Source organism: Convolutriloba macropyga, chromosome 2 (assembly GCF_964194025.1).
Source record: "Convolutriloba macropyga chromosome 2, txConMacr16.3, whole genome shotgun sequence".
NCBI lineage: Eukaryota > Metazoa > Xenacoelomorpha > Acoela > Convolutidae > Convolutriloba > Convolutriloba macropyga.
Genome location: NC_134469.1, coordinates 10,139,979 through 10,152,117, shown reverse-complemented (window position 1 = coordinate 10,152,117; position 12,139 = coordinate 10,139,979).

The following is a 12,139-nucleotide window of genomic DNA, read 5'->3' as shown; positions in this document are numbered from 1 at the left end:
GACTTCATTGAGAGATTGTATCTTGTATTGGAAATTTTTGTCGCGAATGCTATCTGTCTGGCCGCGAAATTTACCGAAAAAAAACAGGGAAGAAGTGTAAAGCATGTAAAATAACAAATCAGCGTTCAACAAGGGAACCATTTCGCAACTATGGATAATTCAGCTCACGCAACCAGCTTTTTTAAAATATAATTTTCACATATTCAGTGGATATCGTACCTAATTTTTTGCTTTGAACGAACTGAGAGAACTCGCAGGAGGCTTCAGCCAGGGAAAAAAGTGTAATAAAGGATGAACAAAAGCGTGTAAATATACTGTACTTTTTAAAGAGGATAAAAGAGTTTACACAATAGCGTAATTTTTTATAAAATTACACTCTTACACACTTTTCCTTGCTAATTGACAGTGAAAACTGCTTTACACCCTTACTCTCGCATAATAACGGTGGAGTACGGGTGGACACCCCGGCCCGTGTTGTTTCTCTGAAAGAAACACACATGATTCTTGTATGAAATTGATTTCTCTTGATTTTGCTACGCTCACATGCGCTTGGAATTAGTTTTATATACATTTATGTGCATATTGGCACATAAAATTTATGATTCTAGAGAAAACAAGGAGGCTCGGTAATATGCAATCGGAGATAAGGTTCTGACTACCCTCGTCCACAATTTTGGCCTAATTGTCTACCAAATGAGGAACAGATAGAAAACCCCAAAAATTCAATTACTTTAAAAAAAATTGTTGCATCAACAAAAAGATGGCCTCAAAATCAAATAACTCAAGGGAGTAAAAAAATGATGCATTAGATTCATGAGATATGCCAATATTAAGAAAACAGGTCAAGACGAACAGCAAAATCAAACAACAACAACAAACAATGAATACATCAAAAAATTTAAGTCCGTTTTAAAAAACAAAATTAATAACAAAGTCAAAATAGCGTCAGATAAAACTGAAACTAAACACAAAAGCTTTTAATTCACCAGAAAGATATTGGACCAGTTCTTAATAAGGCTTCGTGACAATTGGACAATAAAGAACAAAAAATAACATTGAAAAATTTGCTTATTTTTTTATAAAGAATTATTTTTCAAATAGTGAAAACCATCAGAAATCAACTAGAAAGTCCCATAGAATTACAATTTTCAGTGTTTCCACAGATTGGAACTAACAACTGTCGGTGTTCATTTTTTTTGTGGTTACAAAATTAACATCAAATAGACAACAAACAAAAAATTATTTAAATTTTGCCAGAAAAAGTTTTCGGAGCAGTAAAGCCACACTTTGGCCCTCAGAATATGTTTGATTGCGCATTATTTGAACCCGATAATGTATTTTGTGACCTCTTTTTAATGAAACCAGGTAACAAGTATACAAAAAAGAAAAAAAAGCGAAATTAATTATAACTTTTTTTTCGAAAAAAAAAATTAATTACAAAGACATGAAAGCCATTAATTACAAATTGAAATATTTATATAGGTTCGTTTATTCTTCCAAATGAACTCTTTGAGACTTGCAATTATCCAGAATATCTCTTACGTCTACAAAAGGAACTTAAAATATGACAAAAATGAATTTACTTTTTTTTGTGAAAAACCATTGTCGAAGCCAGTAATGTCAAAACGAATTCTTTAAAAACGTTAGATTTTTTTTACACTTATTCCAATAACACCTTACCTTGGCAGTAATACTGTTATATTTGGCCTGTATTTAACGAGACTAGGCAACACACAGACACTAAAAGGAGCAAAATTGCGAAGTTATAAAGTTTTTTTGGAAAACAATTGTTTTCAAAGTCATGAAAGCCATCAGCTATCTACTAATATCAGAAACTCGGCCTATCTAATCATCCAAAGAAACCGGGTGATTGTCCAGGAAATTTTTTGCGATTAAAAAGACAAAGTAATAACGGCAGTTAGAGACAAAATTAAAAAAAACTCATTTAAATTCTTCGAGAAAGTATTGTCGAAACCCTTAAAACCAGAGTCTATATCCTTAAAGAATATGATCTTAGTGGTTGTGCGTTATTTTGAACGCAAATGACTTGATATGTGACTGGTCAACAACGTGACAAAACAAGAAAACCTGAAAAATGGGCAAATATCTAAAAACAAAAAGAATGTGAAATCTAATAGTATCAAAGCCAGAAAACCATAACTTAAGGTGTAAAACCGCAATAACAAATGAATTTGAATTCAGTGGAAAGAAAGAGCATTCTTTCATCGCTGACACAAAGCTACAGGTTGACCAAACTAAGAGAAAATTGGAGGCAAAGATCAATAAGCCATTATTTATCTAAAAATCAAATATTTCTAAAAGTTAAAACGACCATAACATTTCAAGTAATCAACTAGATACAATAATTTAAAGCTAATTAGTAAGCGGATCTCTATCACTAATGAACTTTCATTTGAAATGTTCTGTTATTTAATTAATATATAAGAAAGATCGACTTTTTGTACAAAAGAACGACTGATTACAATTCGAATTATTTTTGGATTGTAACGGTCCAAGATTGGTCCAAAACTAGCTCTTCAAATGCTTTTTTTTCATTAAAAACACTTAATTTTTCGAATTTTATAGATATAGATTTTTTGTTTGTTAAAAAATCAAAAAATAAATGCTTAGTTTTTGATAATCAACGAGTAAAGTTAGCAAAAAACGGCAAAGGTTTAATTACGGAGCACTGGCAACGGAAGTTGAAGTAGAAATTGAGTCTACGAAGATTGCGTTAGTGTTTTTTTGGGTGTGTACATCCTGCATATTTAAAGTGGACTAAAGAAACTTATTTTGCGCTGTTTTTGATGAAAATGTCTGAATTTCGAAAAATTTAGCCCAAATTTTTGACAAAAAATTAAATAAGAACAGCCGACAATATTTTTTTTGTCTTTAAAAGTAAAATCCACAGCACTTTCTTTAAAAAATTTTGACAAATTTTAGCAAAATTAGCAAAAATTTAGTCAAAAATTCCGGATAATGTGAATAAAATCAACTGAATTCACTCTTTTTTTCTCAAAAGTTTAAACCTCGATAACTCCATTTTTTACATTTTCTACGATATCTCCATTTTTAAATCCATTTTCTACGCTGGACACACTTTCTAATGATATCAATCTCAACTCTCTGCAATGAATATATTGATCGGCCAAAATTGAACAAAAAAAACCCATTTGAGTATATAGTTCCCCCCTCAAGAGGGGTCGGAACAGAGACTATGAGAATTGCATCGCGTCATCAAAATGGTTTGTTATATCATTCTGATTTGATTGATATCTAATTTGACATCTGTTCCCTTTATAACAAATTTTATCACCGCACATATCTCAATATTAAAATATGGTCCGTTTTGCGTGACTAACACTGACTGTTAACATAACACCCTTCAAACTGTGACAAGCTTTCTCTTAGGAATAGAATTTTTGGTCTCTTTTCATGCGATTTGGTTTAGTTTTTGGTTGTTTATCATTAGAGTTGTGAGCAGCCGGTCAAATTTTTGCAGATCTTTTTGTCAATTTTCCAAAATCTTCCAAAGTTAGGGTCATTCACTGTTGAAACTCATAATACTTTTCAGCGTTTTTGAACAAATTTAGAAGGACTTAAATTACTGTTTTTGCTTACGTTTTAATCGTTGCTCTGAGTAAACGTTTTTTTTCCTTTTTGTAAATTTGAAAATAAGCAGAGCGAATTTGAAGGTTTTTTTTCAACTTTAAATATCATTTTGATTTCTTCAAGCAAAAAAAACTTGCTCGACTGCTTTAGTATGGAGATAAGACTTAATAATGGTTTTGTTAATTATAACAAACTTTGGAAAAATTACGGGGATCTTAACTTAGAATTGTGCAACTGATAACAAGTATGTATAGGGCAGGACAAGAGAAAAAACCTGCATGATACTAAATAACGGTTTAAAATGTATGTTTTCGTTAATAAACGTTCTTACATAGAGCCGTCTTCCTATTCTACCACGGAACATTGACGTGTTTTAAGTAGTAAAAGCAATGAACATTTAGAGTTTATATTTCCTTCAACAAACAGGGCCTTCAATTGAAACACATTTTCTAAGGTGTGTCGGTTGATTCTATCTGAAGCAAAATTTTCTAAGTCGAATCAAACAACAAACTCCTCCCCTCAAACTTGACGACAATTATCCCCTATATTTATTGTAAAAGTAGTCATCAAGAAACGGAGCCAGACAAATTTTATGTGACTATAAATCCAAGCATAAACTTTATAGATAACAAAAAAGTTAAATATGTTAGTGAAGCGGTCATCAGAATTGCCTGAAAATTGATTATTTTCTAGTTCGCTCAAGAATCTTTCAATTAAAACATACTAGTAGTAAGAAACCAGTACACCTGAGGCCACTTTTTGGCTCTTTTTACCCAAACGTGTTCGATCATGCGCGCGGATGAAAAGTTCTTGGCAATTATTCACTGTATGTTAGGATTGTTGCCTGAAATTGTAAAAGACTTACCTTAAATCGACTTTGAACGTGGCAGGTTTATAAGTTTATAAGGGATATTTACTCAAACTTTATACTGTAGAGGAACGTGTATGTACACATAGTAAGGGAACAAAGGACTATGGGTTATCATGCATTGGACGGTAATAGTGTAAATTCCATGGGGATACTTGGGTATAGCTTTTGCATAGGGATAACAGGTTGAAATGGTTACATGTAGGGACGTAACTTAGTAAGTTCAGGTAACTGAAAATTACATTCCATTGATTTCATGGAGATAATAGGGTACAGTTTTGCCATACGGATAAAGGTTTTAGAACTGATTATCTGCAAGCAGGTTAAAAACGAAGATCTGAATCAGGGTAGAAGAAATCAGAATTGCAAGTGGGTAGTAGGCTAATCAGAGTTTTGCCATAGAGATAATAGGGTATAATTTTCAAAATCTTCAAACGTTTAATATGCTGAAGATTTGAATGGTATTAATAGGGTAAAACATTTAATGGTATTTATTGGGTAGAAATCTGCCAATGGCATAGAAAGAGATAGGTTTGAATTCCTGCAAGATAGAGTTAAGGCTTGAAAAATAATATTTTAGAATTCAGAACTGCATTGGGTAATAGGATATAGAATTGTCATGATTAGAAAGTGGCATAGCTTTGAATATCTGCGAGAATTTATATACGAAATGTTTTGATTATCTACGCGCGTGTAAAAGGGAGAAGAATAGAATCAAGATTGTTGGGTTTGGTAGTGCATGGAGACAAAAGGGATATAGATTCCAATATCTGCACACACTTAAAAAAAAGAAAGTGATGATTTGAATCTTGATAAAAGCTTTTAGTATCACACAATAATTATAGAGTAAATTTTGCCAGGCAGATAGTAGCGTATATAATGGATTTTATGCGATTGGAGGGGTGGGGGCAAAAAGTTTGAAGATTTGAATCGGAATACTAGGGTATAGTACTGAGTGGGGATTAAAGGTAGGTTATATCAAGATACTTTTTTTATAGATTTCAATAATAGCAAGCATGTAACTTGAGTAACCATTTGAATCGATAAGGTAGAGTACGGTTTTGCATGGAGGATAATTGGAAAAAGTTTTGCCATTAGAGAGAAGAAAATCAATTTTGCCCATATAACATATATATGAGTAATCAGAGGTCAATTGGACATCATTTTTTTCCTCTTAATGTACAAGTCCTAGAGAAAAAAACTTAATAAGGAAAAGTTGTTCCATTATTGAAAACTAACCCAAAACTACTTCTGAAAAAATCAATTTTGCTCATATAACATATATATGAGTCATCAGAGGTCAATTGTACATCATTTTTTTCCCTCTTAACGTAAAAGTTCTAGAGAAAAATTTCTTAAGGAAAAGTTGTTCCGTTAGTGAAAACTAACACAAAACTAATTTAAAAAACATCAATTTTGCTTACATAACATATATATGAGTCATCAAAGGTCAACTGTAAATCATTTTTTTTTCCCCCTAACGTACAAGTTCTAGAGAAAAATTTCTTAAGGAAAAGTTGTTCCATTAGTGAAAACTAACAGAAAACTACTTTAAAAACATCAAATTTTCTCACATAACATATATATGAGTCATCAGAGGTCAATCGTACATCATTTTTTTCCTCTTAATGTACAAGTCCTAGAGAAGAGTTTCTTAAGGAAAAGTTGTTCCATTAGTGAAAACTAACACAAAACTACTTTAGGAAACATCAATTTAGCTCACATAGTATACATATGAGTCATCAAAGGTCAATTGTACATCATTTTTTCCCTCTTAATGTACAAGTCTTAGAGAAAAGTTTCTTAAGGAAAAGTTGTTCCAATAGTAAAAACTAACACAAAACTACTTTTATAAACATCAATTTTGCTCACATAACACACATTTGAGTCACCAAAGGTCAATTGTACATCATTTTTTTTCCTCTTAATGTACAAGTCCTAGAGAAAAGTTTCTTAAGGAAAAGTTATTCAATTAGTGATATATGTATGATTCGTCAAAGGTCAATTGAACATCATTTTTTCCCTCTTAATGTACAAGTCCTAGAGAAAAGTTTCTTAAGGAAAAGTTGTTCCATTAGTAAAAACTAACACAAAGTTACTTTAAAAAACATCATTTTTGCTCACATAACATATGTATGAGTCATCAACGGTCAATTGTACATCATTTTTTTCCCTCTTAATGTAAAAGTCCTAGAGAAAAGTTTCTTAGGGAAAAGTTGTTCCATTAGTGAAAAATAACACAAAACTATTTTAAAAAACATCATTTTTGCTCACATAACATATGTATGAGTCATCAAAGGTCAATTGGACATCATTTTTTTCCTCTTAATGTACAAGGCCTAGAGAAAAGTTTCTCAAAGAAAAGTTGTTCCAATAGTAAAAACTAACACAAAACTACTTTAAAAAACATCAATTTTGCTCACAAAACATATGTATGAGTCACTAAAGGTCAATTGTACATCATTTTTTTCCTCTTAATGTACAAGGCCGAGAGAAAAGTTTCTCAAGGAAAAGTTGTTCCAATAGTAAAAACTAACACAAAACTACTTTAAAAAACATCAATTTTGCTCACATAACATATGTATCAGTCACCAAAGGTCAATTGTACATCATTTTTTTCCTCTTAATGTACAAGTCCTAGAGAAAAGTATCTTAAGGAAAAGTTGTTCCAATAGCAAAAACTAACACAAAACTACTTTAAAAACATCAATTTTGCTCACACAACAAATTTATGAGTCATCAAAGGTCAATTGCACATCATTTTTTTTCCTCTTAACGTACAAGTTCTAGAGAAAGGTTTCTTTAGGAAAAGTTGTTCCATTAGTAAAAACTAACACAAAACTACTTTAAAAACATCAATTTTGCTTACATACTATATATATGAGTCATCAAAGGTCAATTGTACATCATTTTTTCCCTCTTAATGTACAAGTCCTAGAGAAAAAATTCTTCAGGAAAAATTGTTCCATTAGTAAAAACTAACACAAAACTACTTTAAAAAACATCAGTTTTGCTCACATAACATTTATATGTGTCATCAAAGGTTAATTGTACATCTTTTTTTTTCTCTAAAAATTTCATAAGGCAAAGTTGTTCCATTAGTAAAAACTAACACAAAACTTCTTTTAAAAATATCAATTTTGCTCACATGATAATTATATGAGTCATCGAGGATCACCTGTATTTTTTTTCTCTTAATGAACAAGTCAGAGAGGAAATTTTTCTAAGTAAAAGTAATCTAATAAGTAAAAATTAACATTAAAATACTATAAAAAACTTAAATAACGTTCACATAAAAATATCCGAGTCATCAAAGAGCAATTGTTCATCAAAATTTTACTCCTAATGTACAAGTGATAGAAGATAACTTCCTAAGTAAAAGTGGTTAAATAAGTGAAAGATAACACAAAACTACTCTAGAAAATTTAATGTTGCTCACATATACCATATATGAGTCATCAAAGGTTATTTGAACATCATTTGTCCTACTAATGTATAAGTCAGAGAGGAAATAAATTAAGTAAAAGTTGTTAATTTAGTGAAAATTAACACAAGATTAATTTTAAAATACTTAAACTAAGCTCACATAAACTATATGTGAGTCAGCACAGGTCACCTATACATACTTTTTTTCCCTCTTAATGTACAAGTGATAGAGGAAATCGTCTTAGGAAAAAGAAGAAGTTGTTTAATTAGTGAAAGTTAAAACAAAACTACTTTTAAAAAACTTAAATAAAGCTCACATAAAGTAGATATGAGTCAGCACAGGTCTTTTGTACATCATTTTTCCCTCTTAACGTAGAAGTCATATAGAGAAAAGTTTCTTAAGGAAAAGTTGCTCAATTAGTGAGAAGTAACACAGAACAACTTTAGGCAAACCTAAATACTGCTCACATAAAGTATATATGAGTCATCAAAGTTCATATGTGCATCAATTTTTCCCCTTAATGTACAAGTCATAGAGGAAAATTTTTTAATTGAAAATTGTTCAATTAGTGAAAGTTAACACAAAACCATTTTAAGAAATTTAAATAAAGCTCACATAAAGCATATATGAGTCAGCACAGGTCATTTGTACATTTTTTTGTTCCTCTTAATGTAAAAGTCATAGAAAAAAAATTCTAATGCAAAAGTTGTTTAATTAGTGAAAAGTAACAGAGAACTACTTTAGGAAAACATAAATACTGCTCATAAAAAGTATATATGAGTCATCAAAGGTCATATGTACATCATTTTTTCCCTCTCAATGTACAAGTCATAGAGAAAAGTTATTTGAGGAAAATTTGTTCAATTAGTGAAAACAAACGCAAAACTGCTTTGGAAAATGTCAATTGCGCACACATAAAGAATATATATACATGAGTCATCAAAGTTCATTTTTTAATCTTAACGTAAAAGTCATACAGAAAAATTTCTTAGGGAAAACTGGCTCAATAAGTGATAATTAACACAGAAATGTTATAAAAAGTATCGATAACATAATTGATATATGAGTCATCAAATGTAACTTGCACATCTTTTTCCTCTTAATGTTCTAGTTATAGAGAAAAACTTCAACAATTTCAAAAAAGAGTCAACAAAGTTCATTTGTACCTCATTTTTTCTCTTAATTTACAAATCTATTGGAAAATTTGTTGGGTTGAGGTTTTTTCTACCAACAAAATACTTAAATTGTCATATTCGTTCATACAAATTATCTATGAATCCCGACAGGTCAATTGTACGTCAATTTTTTTCCTCTTAAGTTCCAGAGAGAAAATTGTTTCGTACTTAAAATAAAACAATACTTGAAAAAAAAATCAATTTTGTTTACATAAAGAATAAATGAGTTATCAAAGTTTGCTTGTACATCACCCCCTCCTAAATTAACTAGACCCGAACAAAATTTCTCATGTAAAAGTTGTTTCATGTGTCATCATGTGTTATCTAAATTTTTGTGAGAGTCATCATAAGTACATCGTTTTGCTCTTAGCTGACTAGTTACAGTGAAAAATTCCTTCTATAAAGTTGTTTTGTATCTGAAAGATAAAACAAAAAAACGTAAAATTGTATGAAAAAAGATAAATATGAGTATATGTGAAAGAAAGGGTTAAATGTACATCATTTCTTTCTACTTAATGAACAAGTCCTGGTGAAAATTACAAGTAAAAAAAAATAAGTTCATTTCTGAAAATTAACGAAAGGTTATTTTAAAATGTATTAGTTTTTGTCACAAAAAATATAAAATGAGTCATCAAAGTTTATTGTACATCGTTTTTTTCCCTCTCATTGTACAAGTCGCAGTGAAAAATTCATCAAATAAAAAACTCTTTCTTTGGTGAAAGTTCTCAAAAACTTACTTACTTTGCATTAGTTCTTTTCATATAACGTATGTACGAGTTAGCAAACGCCAATGCTCATCGTTTTATTCCACTTGAGGTACAAGTATCGGGGAAAGTTCCTTCATTAAATTTTTTTTTAAGTTAAAACTCATCCAAAACTACTTAAAGAATTACGCAAACTAAAATGAGACTCATTTTTCCCTTCATAATATACAAGTCTCTGAGCAAAACCTTAAGAGACAATTTTTTTTTCAAGAAAAACTCAAACGGAAAAATTCTCAAATGTGTATCAGTTTTGTTCACAAAAATGTAAATGAGTCATTAAAAGTCAATTTTAAATCATTTTTTGCTCTCTTAATGTACCCAGAGATTAGATATATAGAAAAAAAACTTGTTTCATTAGTGAAAACTAACATGCAAACAATTTGAAATGTATTAGTGTCGGTAATGTAAATTATATATGCGTCATCAAAATGTGTAATTGTACGTCATTTTTAATTCGCTCAATATACATATCCCAGAGAAATAATTCCACAGTAAAAGTTGAATCATGTGGAAAAATTATTTAAAATTATTTCAAAATGTTTGAAGCTCGGTCATATAAACTATAAATAGGTCATTACTAGTAAACAATAATTCACTCATTATCTTTCTTTGTACAAGCAGTAGAGTGAAACTTATTCAATGAAAGTTAGTTTTCTGAAAGAAAAAATGTTCAAAGGAACATCTATTTTTTGCACTTCTTATTACGTATGATTCATCCGGGCTCAGACGTACACTATCTCAGATGACATAATGTACAATAGTACATCATTTTTTTGAAAACTTTTTTTACTAGAAAGTTGTTCTGTAAGTAAATTCGTCAATGGAAACTTAAAAAAAAATAAATTTCGTGCTCATTGTCGAGAAAGAAATGTTCGATTGTTTATAGTTTCCAATCTCTCAAGGTACAAGTGTTTTACCAAAATATACATAATAATAATTTCCACCAACTCACACCAAACTTTGTTTACGATTAATATGCTTGAGCTGGAATTAACCGATGTACGTCTTACTCAGTGTTAGTTTTTTTTTGTATAAGTAGCCAGAAGACACCAACATTAAAGAGGTTTTCATAAAACAAAGTACGGAATATTTTTCCAAATATGCTAGACAAAGGATTTGTTATTGACTGTGCAAACTGGTTTTTCGTAACGTAATCTTAACTAAACAAAGTTACACACTTGCAGCTAAAATTTTTCTTTTTTTTTCTTTTTTGAAAAACGAAGCAAAGAACCATGCATGCACTTAGAGTTCTATCTGGTAGGTTTTCGTGCATGCATGGTTCTTTGCTTCGTTTTTCAAAAAAGAAAAAAAGATAATGAATTTAGCTGCAAGTGTGTAACTTTGTTTAGTTAAGATTACGTTACGAAAAACCAGTTTGCACGGTCAATAACAAATCTTTTGTTTAGCATATTTGCAAAAATATTCCGTACTTTGTTTTATGAAAACCTCTTTAATGTTGGTGTCTTCTGGCTACTTATACAAAAAAAACTAACACTGAGTAAGACGTACATCGGTTAATTCCAACTCAAGCATATTAATCTTAAACAAAGTTTGGTGTGAGTTGGTGGAAATTATTATTATGTATATTTTGGTAAAACACTTGTACCTTGAGAGATTGGAAACTATAAACAATCGAACATTTCTTTCTCGACAATGAGCACGAAATTTATTTTTTTAAAGTTTCCATTGACGAATTTACTTACAAAACAACTTTCTAGTAACAAAAAGTTTTCAAAAAAATGATGTACTATTGTACATTATGTCATCTGAGATAGTGTACGTCTGAGCCCGGATGAATCATACGTAATGAAAAGTGCAAAAAATAGATGTTCCTTTGAACATTTTTTCTTTCAGAAAGCTAACTTTCATTGAATAAGCTTCACTCTACTGCTTGTACGAAGAAAGATAATGAGTGATTTATTGTTTACTAGTAATGACCTATTTATATTTTATATGACCGAGCTTCATACATTTTGAAATAATTTTAAATAATTTTTCCACATGATTCAACTTTTACTGAGGAATTATTTCTCTGGGACATGTATATTGAGCGGATTAAAAATGACGTACAATTACACATTTTGATGACGCATACATAATTTACATTACCGACACTAATACATTTCAAATTGTTTGCATGTTAGTTTTCACTAATGAAACAAGTTTTTTTTCTAAATATCTAATCTCTGGGTACAATAAGAGAGCAAAAAATGATTTAAAATTGACTATTAATGACTCATTTACATTTTTGTGAACAAAACTGATACACATTTGAGAATTTTTCCGTTTGAGT